Genomic DNA, 15,060 nt, shown 5'->3' with positions numbered 1-15,060 from the left:
GTAGTAGGAATAGCCAACAACTTTCTACCAATCAACGCCATTGTCGGAAGTTTATGTTCACGGTCATTGTCTTTCCAGAATTGCAAAGCATCACACGCTGTCACGGGCAGTGCCAAGTATTTGTCAAGTTCATGTCTTGTGTCATTAGTGTCGGCGTTAGACAATGGAGTGGCAGCTGTTTCAAAGTCTGCCAGCAAAGCATACAATTCATTTATTTATTTATTTATTTTTTTTTTAAGTGCCCCAAGAAGTCCTTACGGTCTTGTCACAGAACACCGCGGAAGTGCATTTAACCAGGAAGTTCACGCCTCCTTCCGTACCGTGACGCGAAAATTTGTCCAGAGCTCGTTTCGAGCCTCGATCTCCTGCTTATAAAGCAAGCGCTCTAACCACTGCGCCACGGCCGCACCAATTCAGGGTCAGCTTTATTCTTCTATGAAGGAGGCAGCTGATCTGAATAACTGAATTCACTAAAGCTGTCTATATCTGTGTTGTCTGAGTCCTTTCGTATCACCTGATTTAGTGAAGAAGAAATAACTTTGTCCGCCATACTACGCATCTCTGAATAAACAAAATTGCGCTCTTCTGTGTTGACAAAAGTCACGTATTTGTAAGAAGGAACAATAAGTGTTGATAGCTTGTGCAAACGATGAATGATATACTTTTCATTCAAGCTGGATAGAAAAGCTGTCTTCAAATCACGGATACTGTCACTGTCTGAACCATTGATCTTACAGACTGACCAAAGACAAAATCGTATTGGCCATACATCAGGGGGCGTCGGTACATGTGACAATTGTAAAAATTACTTAAAATTTTAGCTTAGTTTTTAAAGAAACAATAACTTAGGCTTTAAATAATTTTGATTCAAACAAGTTGTTTAGAAAAAAGTTTAAAAATAAAATATATTTTAAAATTAATTATTACTTACTAAAATTACTTACTCATTTATCTCCAACACTTAAAGTTAGAGATAGAACAAAATAATTCTAAACTCGTGGTATGTCATGCATTAGGTTATGTATTATGTTATATATCATGTTATGTATTGTAGTGATGTGCGAATTGCAAAGTTTTAACTTTTTCAAGCCTCTATTTGGCTTGGTTAGGGTGAGGACAGTTGGTTTGATTCGGTTTGTTCCCAACAGTTTTAAAGTTCGGGTTCGGTTCGGTTTGATAACAACTAAAGTTCTGGTTCGGTTCGGTTCTGTAGTAGATAAGGTTTCAGTTCGATTCGTTCGGTTCGTTTTCCATCTCTAATATATATATATATATATATATATATATATATATATATATATATATATATATATATTATATATATATATATATATATATATATATATATATATATATATATATATATATATACAAAATTTTAGCTTAGTTTTAAGCAAAATTTTAGCCATCTCTAATATATATATATATATATATATATATATATATATATATATATATATATATATATATATATATATATACATATATATATTTATATATATCAATATATATATATATATATCAATATATATATATATATATATATATATATATATATATATATATATATATATATATACATACATATATAATTATCATTGCGCATTTTCGCGCTCTTTAAGAGCTTTTATTTCATATATATTCTCATATATAATACAGACATATAAAGAGTATAAATTTTAGACTTAAAATGGTTTAAATAAACTTATATAAAGCAAAATCGATGTTTTTATAGTGAAAAAAAAGAAAAGAAATCTCGCTCGGTGAAGTTAAGGTAATATTCTGTTAAATGGTTTGGAAAGGTCGCAGTCACAGTAGGATGAACTATGCCCAAGCACAAAAATTTCTGTTAAATGGTTTGGAAAGAGGGAAATATGTGCAAAATGTATTGTAGCAAGAGATACTTTTATATTACAATTTTGTCCGCCACAACTATCGCAATGCAATATTGAACGGTCACAGTTTCTGGTATGAGTCAAAAAACATGCTCAAGGATACACGAACCTATCTTTTGAGTACCTATGGATGCTTGTTCTTCATTCCATACATACATAATCCTGTCTTTAAGTTTTCATTGTGGATTCTTAGATTGTAAGTCCACATTTGTCTTTAAAAGTAGGCTGTTCTTGTACAAAGTACTGGTGTCGGTAAATTTTTCAAAAGTCAAAAACCAATACCCTCTTATTTGGATTTGTATGTGAATCCGCTGTATCTTCTTTCTTTTTTTTTTTGCCTTACTGTTTATCAAAATTATTATTATAATAAGTTCCCTCTTAACAATGTTTTTTTCTTCACTCTCTAAAAGATACACCATTTTGTTGTTAAATGAATCACATATCTGACATATGATTATGAAATAGTAAATTGAATATTATATTTAATTTCACAACAAGTGGAATTCGGGTGAAATCATTTTTATTGCAATTGTAAACGTATTTCTCATACATTGAAATTCGTAAAATTGGAGGCAGATAACTTCATTACTGGTTATCCCTTCTGCTATAGTGGGATTAGTACGTCGGAAATAAGCGAATAAATCTTTAAAGATATTTGGCGTCTTTATCATTACTTTTGTTTTTTGGAGACAATGTACTCCTATGGTCTTTGAGAGGTGTACCACCAATTTTTTTCCTTGGTAAAATATTTGTCGTTGTTTCATCAGGGATCTGCGATGTTACTTTGAAGAAAGGTTTGCAAACTTTTTAACATTTCCGTCTTCGTCAGTAACTTTATAGACACGACTATTTTCCCAACAGGAGTCTTTTGATTGTATACATCCTGTGTTTATCTTTTACATAAACAAAACCCATTACAAAGGCGTTTTTCACATTCCAGCTCATGGTGTAAAAGTTAGAAAAATTTGGTTACGGCTATAACTGTTGTTTTACTACAACACTCTAGATTGCAAACCTTCTGTCTTTGTCAATAAAAATCTTTGGTTCAACTACTTTATACTTTGTTGTAATATATCCATCCCCTATTGACCTCTTCTGTTTCAGAACATTTTTTGTGAAGTTCAGGATGGGCATGTTGCTAACGACTATGTCTGTCTGTCTTCTTTTTTTTTCTCAAAAGGGACTCGGTTTCTTCTCTTACTTTTTGGGGAAAGTTTTTGCCTTCTCCAACTTCTCCAACAAGGTTAATATTTGAATCTGCAATAAAAATATTAGTTGAAAATTTGGTTTTAACAAGAAGATAATTTCTAACATAACAATTTTTGTTATGTTAAAAATTATTTTCCAACAAAATTTAATGCCAGACCTAAAACCAATGTAAACAACCGGTACTGAGCCTAACAATCAAGACTCAAAAATATATTGTGCAGGTCTATTTATTTTACAGCAGTTTGTACATACCATTAAAATATGTTAATATTGGTATAGATCTTGTAGTTTTTATAACATATTGATCCCCAATACTTGAATCTGCAATAAAAAAGCGCATGTCAGTTTTAAAAAAACTAGAAGAGGAAAACATGCCTAAACAACAACGAGGATAGAAATATAATTTCAAAATAGTTTCTATCCTCAGTGTTGGATAGAATTTATATTGAGTTTATCATACAAGAATATTATTTTTTTATCTTATGTCTTCTGGCGCCTCAATTATCATGGTGCCCTGGCCCCTGTTACCATGGTGGCCCGGGCGCCATGATAATAGGGGCGTCAGAAGACATAAGTAAAAAAAACATAGTATTAGTAGTAGTAGTAGTAGTAGTAGTAGTAGTAGTAGTAGTAGTAGTAGTAGTAGTAGTAGTAGTAGTAGTAGTAGTAGTAGTAGTAGTAGTAGTAGTAGTAGTAGTAGTAGTAGTAGTAGTAGTAGTAGTAGTAGTAGTAGTAGTAGTAGTAGTAGTAGTAGTAGTAGTAGTAGTAGTAGTAGTAGTAGTAGTAGTAGTAGTAATAGTAGTAGTAGTAGTAGTAGTAGTAGTAGTAGTAGTAGTAGTAGTAGTAGTAGTAGTAGTAGTAGTAGTAGTAGTAGTAGTAGTAGTAGTAGTAGTAGTAGTAGTAGTAGTAGTAGTAGCGGTAGTAGCAGTAGTAGGATATTCTTATTGAATCTGGTGTCGTAGCATCTGGCTCTTTGAATGGAGTGTTACGAGGGAAGCACTATAATCATTCAGTATATGCCTATAAAATCTTATACGAAGCCTTACAACGATTAAGGTTGCATTCATTCACTGAAACATTGAATTTAAATGAACTGGATTGCCTCAATACTCCTATTGCAATGCTGAGAGAAAAATTTCCCAATCAGTTTACAGATCATCTAGTAGAGGACGACTACTTGTCAATCTTTGTGAGGTATTTTTGTTTCCTTTCTTTTTTCTGAAGTACTTTTGAAACTGTGCTTTATATTAACTGTCATTTTAAAACAGCGTGGATCTGCAATTTTTTTTTCTGAAATTATTAAAAAACCCTGTAGTTTCCAATCATTTTGCTAAATTTTCATATTTTTTGACTATTATTTTGTTATAGGTATGATGATTTTATTCTCGAATTAAATCAACAGTCACCAACGTTTGCATTCTGGTCATCTTTTATTGAAATGATAGAATTGTTGTTATTATTTCATTAGTGCTACATGCTGCGGTGATAGGAACCTTCATTTGTCAACTACCAGATCAATTTTACCTTGGTGTTTTAGCTATAATTGAGTTAACTATTCAAGGTATCTCTCATCATACTGGTTAGAAATGACATTGCTCAACAAAACACATCCTGATAAGTTTACTAACAAGGCGTTATGATTGTTTGTAATAGGAAAGTTAATTATAAAAATTAAATACAATTAAAGTAAGTGGTTTCTTATAGGGGTCAAACATGAGCTATCAAACCAATGGACAGTCCAACGGCAGACTGAATATGGCTTTTCATCAGTTGCATATGACCAAATCATTGAACAAACAGCTAACCGTGATTGCAAAACTACTGCTGGTATTGTTGGCTCTACCTTACACCAAGGAGTAGTTCATCGGTGGATTTTAGCTCAGAGTGATAAAGCTGCAATATCGAGTGAATGCGAAATGATGGCAGGCATTAATTTAAAAAAAAGGTTAGTATGGTCATATCTTCCTCCCTACCTGGAGCCAGCCCCTATCGTGATTTTTTTTAAATAAGAAAATTTAAATGTTTTTTTTCATTAATTTTTTTTGTATTGTTTTATACAAAACTAATTTATTTCAGTAATTATATATTTTTGAATTGATTTGTTTTTAAAGTTTTTAGGTTTTTTTTATTTGCGAATGATTTTTATTGCTTTCTTGTAAAAAATGTATTTACTTTTTTTTATGGCAAAAAATTAATATATTTTTTTGATCAAAGTAATTGTTCAAGCATATCAATTATAAAATAATTGTTCAAGCAAATCTAAATTTTATCGCAAAAATTGTAGTTTTTTTTTATATAACGTTGTATAATTCTTGATACGGTAGGTGATTACGAACATTATATGATTAGCACAGAAATATTATTGGATCGGTTTTATTTTATTATATATTTTCTCTAAGAAAGCAAATAGGTTACCCCAATTAATAATTAAAAGTTATTAAGCTCTAGGGAATATTTATTTTATATGATTTTTATACTTTATTTAAGATGTGAAACAAATGCTTATAATAAGATTCAAGATTCGAAAAAGAAAAAAAATACTCAATTAATTATTCTTGATCTTACGAAAAATTAAAAATAGCATTAAAAAAAAATTTAATAATTTAGTATCATTATTCTGCGCTAAACCCAAATTTATATCTGTTACCGTTTTGGAGTTTTTAAGTTAAAAGTTTTCACGGTATGGGAAGATAAATAATTAATTAATTATCTTCCCATACCCTAATCATATTTTCTGTATTCGCCAACGTTACAAAAGTAAATAGTAATAAATTAAGATAAGTAGTTGTCAATTGAATCAATTCTTTAGGTACAGAAAAAACCTTGATCAGTCTAGAATACTAAAAGATAAGGATAATGTCCGAAATGTGATGAATACCATTGATGCAATGATAAATCCATTTACTATTGAAAGCAAAAAACTACTCAATATTTCAACAGGCTCTACTGCTCCCACTGATATTGAATCTGATCTTTGTAATGCCCATGATATAGGTGATAAACAATTTACCTCATTCGTAAAAGAGAAACTGTTGTGTGAAGATCCTGATATATTTTCAACAATAAAGCGAAATAGTTTGAAAACATTTGCTAGCTTAAAGCAGGTAACAAAATCTAAGTCTTTAAATGGTAAACTAGTTACATTAAAGAATGAAAGAGGCTTATTTGTTAGGCTAGTGCTAATTGGTAAAGATAGAGAAGTCGATGTAAAGGCAATTTTAGCTTATTCATTGAGAGTGTATCCAGCCTTTATCGAGAATCACAGGGTCACTTGTAAAAACATGTAAAGCCAAGTTACTAAATGTTATTGAATCAAAATGTAATGATATTACTGTGACCACTATTCCTACAGACAACGCGCTACTCGATGATGCTATGGCAATTTTACAAAGCTTAAAAGCAATAGCGGGCACATTCAAGGAGCTAGCAAATAAAGTACTTAAACAAGTAATACGATTAGCTGATTACCATAAATCATCTCGTGTTAAATTTCTATCTGATTGCTACCCATTAATTAGCACAAAAAATGCTGAAAGAGAAAAAAGTGCACAATCCGGTGTACAAGCATTTACCATCTATAGTGCTACTCAACAGGTACCAAAGCAATGGAAAAAATTTATGTCTCTCGGACGAAATAAAGAGGAGCTAATAAATTTTCTATACATGTCCTGGTGTGAGTGTGATCAACAAATTCTTGGCAACATAAATCTCTACGTAACACACACGAGCTTGTGTAACAAAATTCAGTCAATTGACAACCTCATTGTTGTAAGTGAAGTTCATGAGCTTGCCAGTGACCACGAAGAAGCTGATACTAAGTTGATTTTATATGGATCACATGCGTCACTGCACTATCAAACTGTTGTTATTAGTAGTCCTGATACTGATGTATTTGTGTTTGCTCTGTCAACTTGCCTTCCGTCAACTATATACTTCGATTCTGCTGTTGGTAACAAACGTTGTATCATTAATATAAAAAAATATGAACCTGATTTTGGTAAAGATTTTTCGATTGCTATGACTGGCTTTCATTTGTTTACAGGTGACGATTTTTGTTTCTTTAAAAAATATTGTAATGTTTAGACGGGGTTAAACTATGAATTCAGATTTTTAAATTTATTCAAGTTTATATTTATAGTTGTTATTTAGGATGCGGTTCAACAAGTGCATTTTATGGAAAAGGAAAAGCAATAGCTTTCAAAGTCCTACGGAAGAAAGCAAAATATTTAGAAGCTTTTAAAACTCTAGGTGATTCAGTACCACCATCTGATGAACTAATAAATATGCTGGAAAAATATGTCTGTGATTTATACGGGGCTGAACAAGAAGAATCAGTGAATGTAGCTCATTACACATTGTTTAAATCTAGTAAATTTAGCAAAGAAATGTTGCCACCGAATAAAGATTCGCTTGTGCAACACATAAAAAGAGCTAATTATGAAGCTTTTATAAGAAAAAGATCACATGTAGCATTGATTAATCCACCAAGTCCTTTTGGAAATGGTTGGTTTAATGATCAAGGTTCCATTGCCATATCTTGGATGGAATCGCCTGCTGCACCAGATTTGGTGCTTGATTTTGTTGAATGTTATTGCCGTGGTGATTGTTCCATAAAAAGATGTTCATGCAATAATTGCTTAACATGCTAATAATTTGCACAGATCTTTTCAAATGTAGTGTCTGCAACAATGACCATCCCAAGGAGGAGGATGACGAATAGTCAGACAAACTATCCGAGTCAGAGTCCGATTGCGATAGTAATACGGAATAAATGTTTAATTTTTTTTTATTATATCATTGCTATTTTTATATTTTTGGACATTGAACTGTGAGATAAGCATTAACAGTAGTAATGAAAATAAAAAATTCGGTTATAATAATATTCATGTTTTAAATACAATACTCTTTTGAAGCGGGGCATAAATATGGTAACTGATAATTATCCAAAGAAAACAGCGCACAAAAATACAAAGGTGTAGAAGTCAAGTTACCCATATCATAAATTGTCAAAAATTTTATATAATATTGGCAATTTATTGAGGAATACACTAACAAAATTTGAAATCACAAATATTATTTATTTGGGGGTAATTAAACAAAAAGCAGACTTAGGTTTTTTTTAGTTAGTTGAAACCGTCTCTGTTAAAATCATAGGATGGTTTTTATATACAGCAAATGTTTGACCTCAGTTATCCGGTTACTGTGACTCTAAAAATCTGGGATCTTTTGGGTATTATATCAGGTTATTTAGATCTTCAAAATAACGCTTTCAAAAATTAGTTACTAAATGTGTCTAACGAAACTCTTTTTCTAGAAGACTTTTCTGTTAACAGACGCCGGCCTAATGCTAATGCTTGCTAATTTGAACTTTTTTGCACGCAAAAATTTTTTTTTTGACATACATGCTGATTTAGAATTTTTTAACCCAATGCCATCTCTGTCACAGAAGGCAAACGATCTTTAAGTAAACTAAAATTGACTTTAAAAAATGATTTTATGGCCACTATAGAATATGAGCGTTGATCTAAATAAAATAAAATAAATTAAATAAACATAATAATCCTAGCTAGTTTAAGCTAGTTTATATAGCCCTTTGAGGGCCCCCCCCTCCCGCCGGCCTTGGACGTGGTAATAACTGTACTTGTAAAAAAACAAGAAACTAGTGTTTTTAATATTAATTTCAAAGAAACTGAATCTTATTCGTAACAAGTAAATGTGTTGCATTAGTGATGTTTAATCCAGATGTTGTTCATGAATACATGAATGTAAAGTAACGGTATTAGAAATAAAAGTCATTAACTTGTATAGTTAGTTGTTCAAGCTTTTATTTTAAAATATACAAGCTTATAGGGGCACCCAATTGCTGCAATGCCGAGGACGTCATGAAAGCTTTCGGCGGTCCTGTATATATGTAAATGTATATATATATATATATATATATATATATATATATATATATATATATATATATATATATATATATATATATATATATATTTATATATATATATATACATGTATATATATGTATATATATATATATATATATATATATATATATATATATATATATATATATATATATATATATATATATATATAAATTAAAAATAATTTAAAAAAACGTGTTAATTAGGCAGATTATTGGTAAAAATATTCCAAATCAGCAAAATCAGTAAAAGACAACTTTGCTCTTCACAAGTAAGTTGCAAAATGCTTTTAATATTCAAAATAAAATTTAACTGACACAAAAAACATACTTCCGTTTTACCCATTCCTTAAAACTGTTTATGACTTATTTACGTCAGACTTAATAGTTATATATATATGTATTTACGACAGACTTAATAGTTATTTAACAGTAAACAATATGCTGTATAATAAATTTCGCTTCAAAGATTATTCAATGGATCACAAAACGATCTTTTCGCCTGTAAATTTTCTTAATATCCGTGGATCTGCAAATTACAAAATAGTGAAACAACCTCATGTAATATATTTAAAGTATTATATTTAATTCGAACTTACTTTGGTTTGTAAAAAAATTATCGCATCGTGCAGCCCAAACGTTTTTCTTTTGTTTTCAAAAAAAGTATTGATGTTTTGGCCAAACCCTGCAAATAAAAATCACCTTTAAGGTTATCTACGTTCGGGGGTAGATTATAACGTTCGAGTGCATTTAAAATACACACTTAGGATCAAAGAAATTGCAAATTTTTTTAAGAAAATCACGACTTTTTCATTAAAACAAGTAAAAAAATCAAGTCTATTTAATTTTTTTAACGTAGAGTTTTTTTTTAACTTTTTTTTTGTTTTTCTCTCAAAAAAGTCAGTTTTTGCCGATTCTGCAAAATTATTTTACTTTGGCGAAATAATTGCGTATCCTTTTTTCGTGATTTTTAAAAAAAAAACAACAACAACAAAAAGAGCAACAATATACAAAAATAATGACATTATTTCGTTAATTTTTTAAAATAAATTTATTTTTTCGCTATTTATTAAGCTTGAAATAAATAGCTTTATATAAACAATTTAAAATAAATTTATTAAAATAATTAACTAAATAATGTATTTTTTTTGTATTTTGTTGCCTTCTTTTTTTGTTTTTAAATTTTTTAGCTACATTTAGTGTTTTTAAAGATTTTTTTAAAATCAAATTTTAGATAAGACAAGAAATATTTCAGTTTGAACTACTTACTGGTGGGAAAAAGAGAGGGGGGGGGTTCCAAAAGCTAGCTTTTTTTAAATTTTATGTAGTTTAACCTCTTTTTCTTAATAAATTTCTTATGCTGATTTTGAATTACTCAATACTTTTTTTTCATTATAAATATTTGGTCTTCTACTTCAAAAAAGTGATTATTTTGACAAAACAATCAAATGTTAAATTAAATGAAATCATTATTATTATTAAAGTAAAATCTGTGGTAAATATATTTTTCTTTTCGTCTTATCAATAAAATACGTAATCATTATGTCTAGTTATAAATACAACAAAAAATTAGGCATTATACATGAAATTACTCCATATAAAGAAAAATTTCTAACAATTCTTAGTAAAAATGCGAAACAACTTCGTTGCAACAGTGGTACAGTGATATGAGTTCTTTTTCATTAAGAGGTTCAGGGCCTTCGACATTCACTTAAGAGGTCTGAGGTTCAGGGCGCCTATGGCGCTTGGGTCAAAAATGGAGAATGGCGCCTCTATTTTAAACCAAGAAATTGCAAAATTTAAATTTTTGTGAACGGCGCAGTTATTTATTTCTAATACAGCACATTTTATTTCTGCTTTACTATTAAATCTAAGGATTGAAAAACGATTCATTAATCAAAACTGGCATATGAATCAAAACATTAGTTTTAAAACCAATAAATAAAATGTCAACAAAATCTTTAAGAAAAGTAAATAAGGCGCCTAAAAATGAACTTTTTGAGCTTTTCTGACCGCCCAAATACTAATGACATTGTCGTAGCTTACCTTTTAAGCCAAATCTTCTTCAATCGAAATAATCAAATATCAGTAACGCGATCCTGGTCCATAGTCAAACGGAGAGAGTTTTTTACATTTTTTAGTTTACTAAACAATCGTTAACCTTCAACAACTGATTCAGCAATAGTGCTAAAAATTTGGTGCATGATACAAATGTATAGAAAAAGGCGTTCAAGCTTCTTCTTAAAAATTTGATTGAGTAGCTGCGGTGGCATTACTTGCTTTAAAATTGTTTTGTGGACTGTGCAAGTTTGCAAACTTTATCTTAAACGAAAAGATCATCATTATCCATCCAGACGAATGAAAACATATTTCCAACCATACTGTTTGCCTCAAAACTTGAATCTTCTGGATTAGAATCAAACCAATATTAAAAACGTTCACTTTGAATTCTAAGGTTTTAAGATTTTTATACATTAATTTGCTTTTCATGTTAATAAGATGTTAATGTTCCTAAATCAAATGTTCTAAGATAAGTTATTAACTGAATGTTTCTGAAATCTGTTGCTGGCAAATCTGATACACACGCTTCTTGGATTGTATCCATACTTTGTAAACTATAGCTATCAATCAATGTAGATATCAATCTATTATTAGTTTTCGGTGGTTTAAGATGCTGCAATAAGTATGCGAAAGGTAAAACAACAACGACGTGTTCTGGTAATGGATATTTAAGCAGATGCTTGGATCCTTCAACTTTCCTTAGATGCCTCATATTAAGAGTTTTGGGTCTTACTAAAACCTCGACAATCTGTCCTATGTAATTCAAGGTTTCGTTTTTTTTTTTATTTTTCCTAGGAAAACTAAAACAGGCCAAATTCCTGTTAGAAAATTGTTGATTTCAAGTTCTACTTGATCAGATTCTTTTAAATCAACATTTTTCTTGTCATTACTTTCATAAGGAGACATTCAGATCTTCACCAATTTTAATGGCTTCAGATTGTAGAAGCCGACAAACGTCGTTAACAGCAGTAAGGGTTTTGAACCAAATCGTAATTATCAATGCATATTTAAAAGATGTTTACATCTCTGGAATAAAACCGTGCAAGTTTTCAAACTTTATATTAAACGGAAAGATTATCATTATCCATCCAAATGAATGAAAACATATTGCCAACTATCCTGCTCACCTCAAATATTAAATCGATCTGCTGAATTAGACTAAATCTAAACCTACAATAAAAACGTTCACTTCTTTTGTTTGGCTGTCATATCAATTGGCTGTAATTGATGCCTTATTGTGAAAGCACTTTAGTTTACGCTTTTTTTAGTAGCGAGTTCAGTTTCAAATCCTAGTGGTCAGGCTACTGATGCAATCTCTTGGAATTAACCACGGCTTGGCGCCCGGATCAATTTTTCATCTTTACCCTGCGCTCTCGAAGGTCCTGCTGAGATTCGATGTTGGCTCTGACCATATAAGTGACATTGGTAAGGAAGGAGGTTTAAACTTCCTAGTTAAATTTCCAAAGTGTTTTGTGGTAAGCCTTTAGTTCTTCTTGAGGCGCCTTAACAACTAAAAAGAAAGATGTCATCGTCGATGATTGTGGATTGTTGTGAGGACTTTCCAAGTTAAGTAGAATCATTAAATCTTCGCTGCAATGATCTACTACTTTTTGATTATTACTAAATTAAACATCCCATTTATCAATCGTTTTTGACATTTAACAGATGTTTTTTCTTTTTTAATATACTTACTGACATCTGATTTACAAGTAAATCGGCTGCCTTGTAATTTTAAACAAGTTAACATGGCCGACGGTACGGGTTTCGAAGTGGAGGGGCACAACCAACAATTTTTAAAAAAAGTCCTCTATATCTAGAACTTTCTTAAAAACAATGTCCTTTAGAAAAAAAGTGGGGAGGGGGGACGCCACATACCCCCTCGACCCCCTCCTCCCTCCGGTGTCATTGGCCCTGGCTAAGATATAATATCTCTACAAACATCTAGCAAAACTTTTTTGTTAACCCGCTCTGTCTCAGATGTTTTCATCACTGGTTCCGACTGTATTTTATATTTTGATATTTTTAACAGAGACACATTTCCCGAAATATTTCTAAATTACCTGAATCTTGATTTCACAATGGTTTGAATATATAAGTATATTACCACGAGGATTTTTTGTAATCGACGGTATTTCCGTAGCCGATTGCAATGAGTGCCTCGCTGACGCTTAAATTTAATGTTATTTGTAACTGTTTTAATAGATTGCAAAAACCTGATTAAAAACGCATTACATCAGTTATTCAATTATTGTATCTTTTTCCAAACGCATAATATCTACTTTCTGTTGAAGATGTCTACACACTAAAAAAAAAAGGTAGAAATTTTTAGTTAAGGTAGGATATGTGATATACCCTTAGTAAGGTATAATTTTCTACCTTATAAGGTAGAAAATTATACCTTTAAGTTAGAAAATTGTATGACAAATAATTGTTTTTAATATAATTTTCTACCTTAAAAGGTAGAAAATTATACCTTACTAAGGGTATATCACATATCCTACCCTAAGGTAGAAATTTCTACCTTTTTTTTTTAGCGCGTAGCTAAATTTTGCAAAACTATATTTGCAAGATTGATAACTATGATTGCAACAACCATCCAAGTTTTTTGATGCGTATATACGAATTGCTTTTACGGCTACTTATCAGTCAATCTTTTTGTAACGAAAATTTTAAAAAGATAGTTTACTGTTGACTTAATTAAAGACAAGTACAAACATAACGCTGAGTAAAGGCAACTTTGTATGATAAAATTCGTCAACTACTGGGAGATTTCTAAAGTAGTTTATTAGTTTTAATTTATTTGTTTACTAGTTTATGATTTATTTATTTATTAGTTACTTCTTGTACTTTATTTGCAAAATTAATAGGAAAGTATTTTCTAGCGAAGTAAAATAAAACAAATTTTTCCACTCGAAAAGACTCGATTTTTGTTTAAACGCAACTTTTATTCATTTTAGTTCAAAATTATCCAATCAAAATTTAAATTGCATAAATTTTAACATAAAGTTGCGTAACTTTACACGCAAAGTAAAGCTAAATCGTTTATTTAACTTTTCTTAAAAAATTAATAAAGAAAAACTGGTTAAAAAAAATATAGAATTTCGGACCCCCTCATTACTGCGCAGAAGTTTGCGCAGAAATGGAGGGGAGTGGGTCATGCTGTGTTTACGCCTAGGAACACAGAAAAAATATTGTGTTTATAAGATAACGCTTTGACATGTGGGTAACATTGACATGTGTTAGATTAAATGTTTTTACCCGTCACCCTTTGACTATTGTTTAAATTATTTTAACAGATGCTGTAGCCAGATGTTGAATGAACAAATATAACTATTTTTATCAGCATAACAGTAAGTATAAATAAGATCACAGTGCGGCGGGCATAAATTAATACGGCTGGCATAAATTATACTTATTTCTATTTTTCCTTTTTTTTTTTTTTCCGTTTCTTTTTTGTTTTGTTTTTTTGCTTTATATTACATTTTAAACAACATTTCGTTATAAAATATAAAGTTTGCAAGATAAGAATAAAAAAGTTAATGACAATAAAAATTTTAAAAAATGGATCAATAAAAATAATAAAAGAACGCGAGGACTCGTAGAAGACCGTTAGGTCTTGTCGTCGAGAACCGCTAATATAAACGTGATAATTTCTCGTAATATTGGTAAAAGATAAACAAGAATAATTACACGTTTTTTCTTTACGGAAAAGTCCGTTGAATGATTACTCATGATCCATATAGATAGCTGGGCACCCGAAAAAAACAAAGGTTTCAAAAAAGTAGCTAAAGTGCTTATTATTACCTAGACCACTTTAAATTAGCTCAAAAAAATAACATTACAGAAAGATTACCTTTGTTAAAAATTACAAAATTTTCACTGTGTTTTATTCTTATTTAAAAATAAATTAAAACCACTGCAATTTTAGGATTTTAAAATTGGTAATTTCAACGAAAAACACTGGAT

The sequence above is a fragment of the Hydra vulgaris genome, chromosome 03, assembly GCF_038396675.1.
Source record: "Hydra vulgaris chromosome 03, alternate assembly HydraT2T_AEP".
Taxonomy (NCBI): domain Eukaryota; kingdom Metazoa; phylum Cnidaria; class Hydrozoa; order Anthoathecata; family Hydridae; genus Hydra; species Hydra vulgaris.
Note: the sequence above shows the minus strand (reverse complement) of the source record.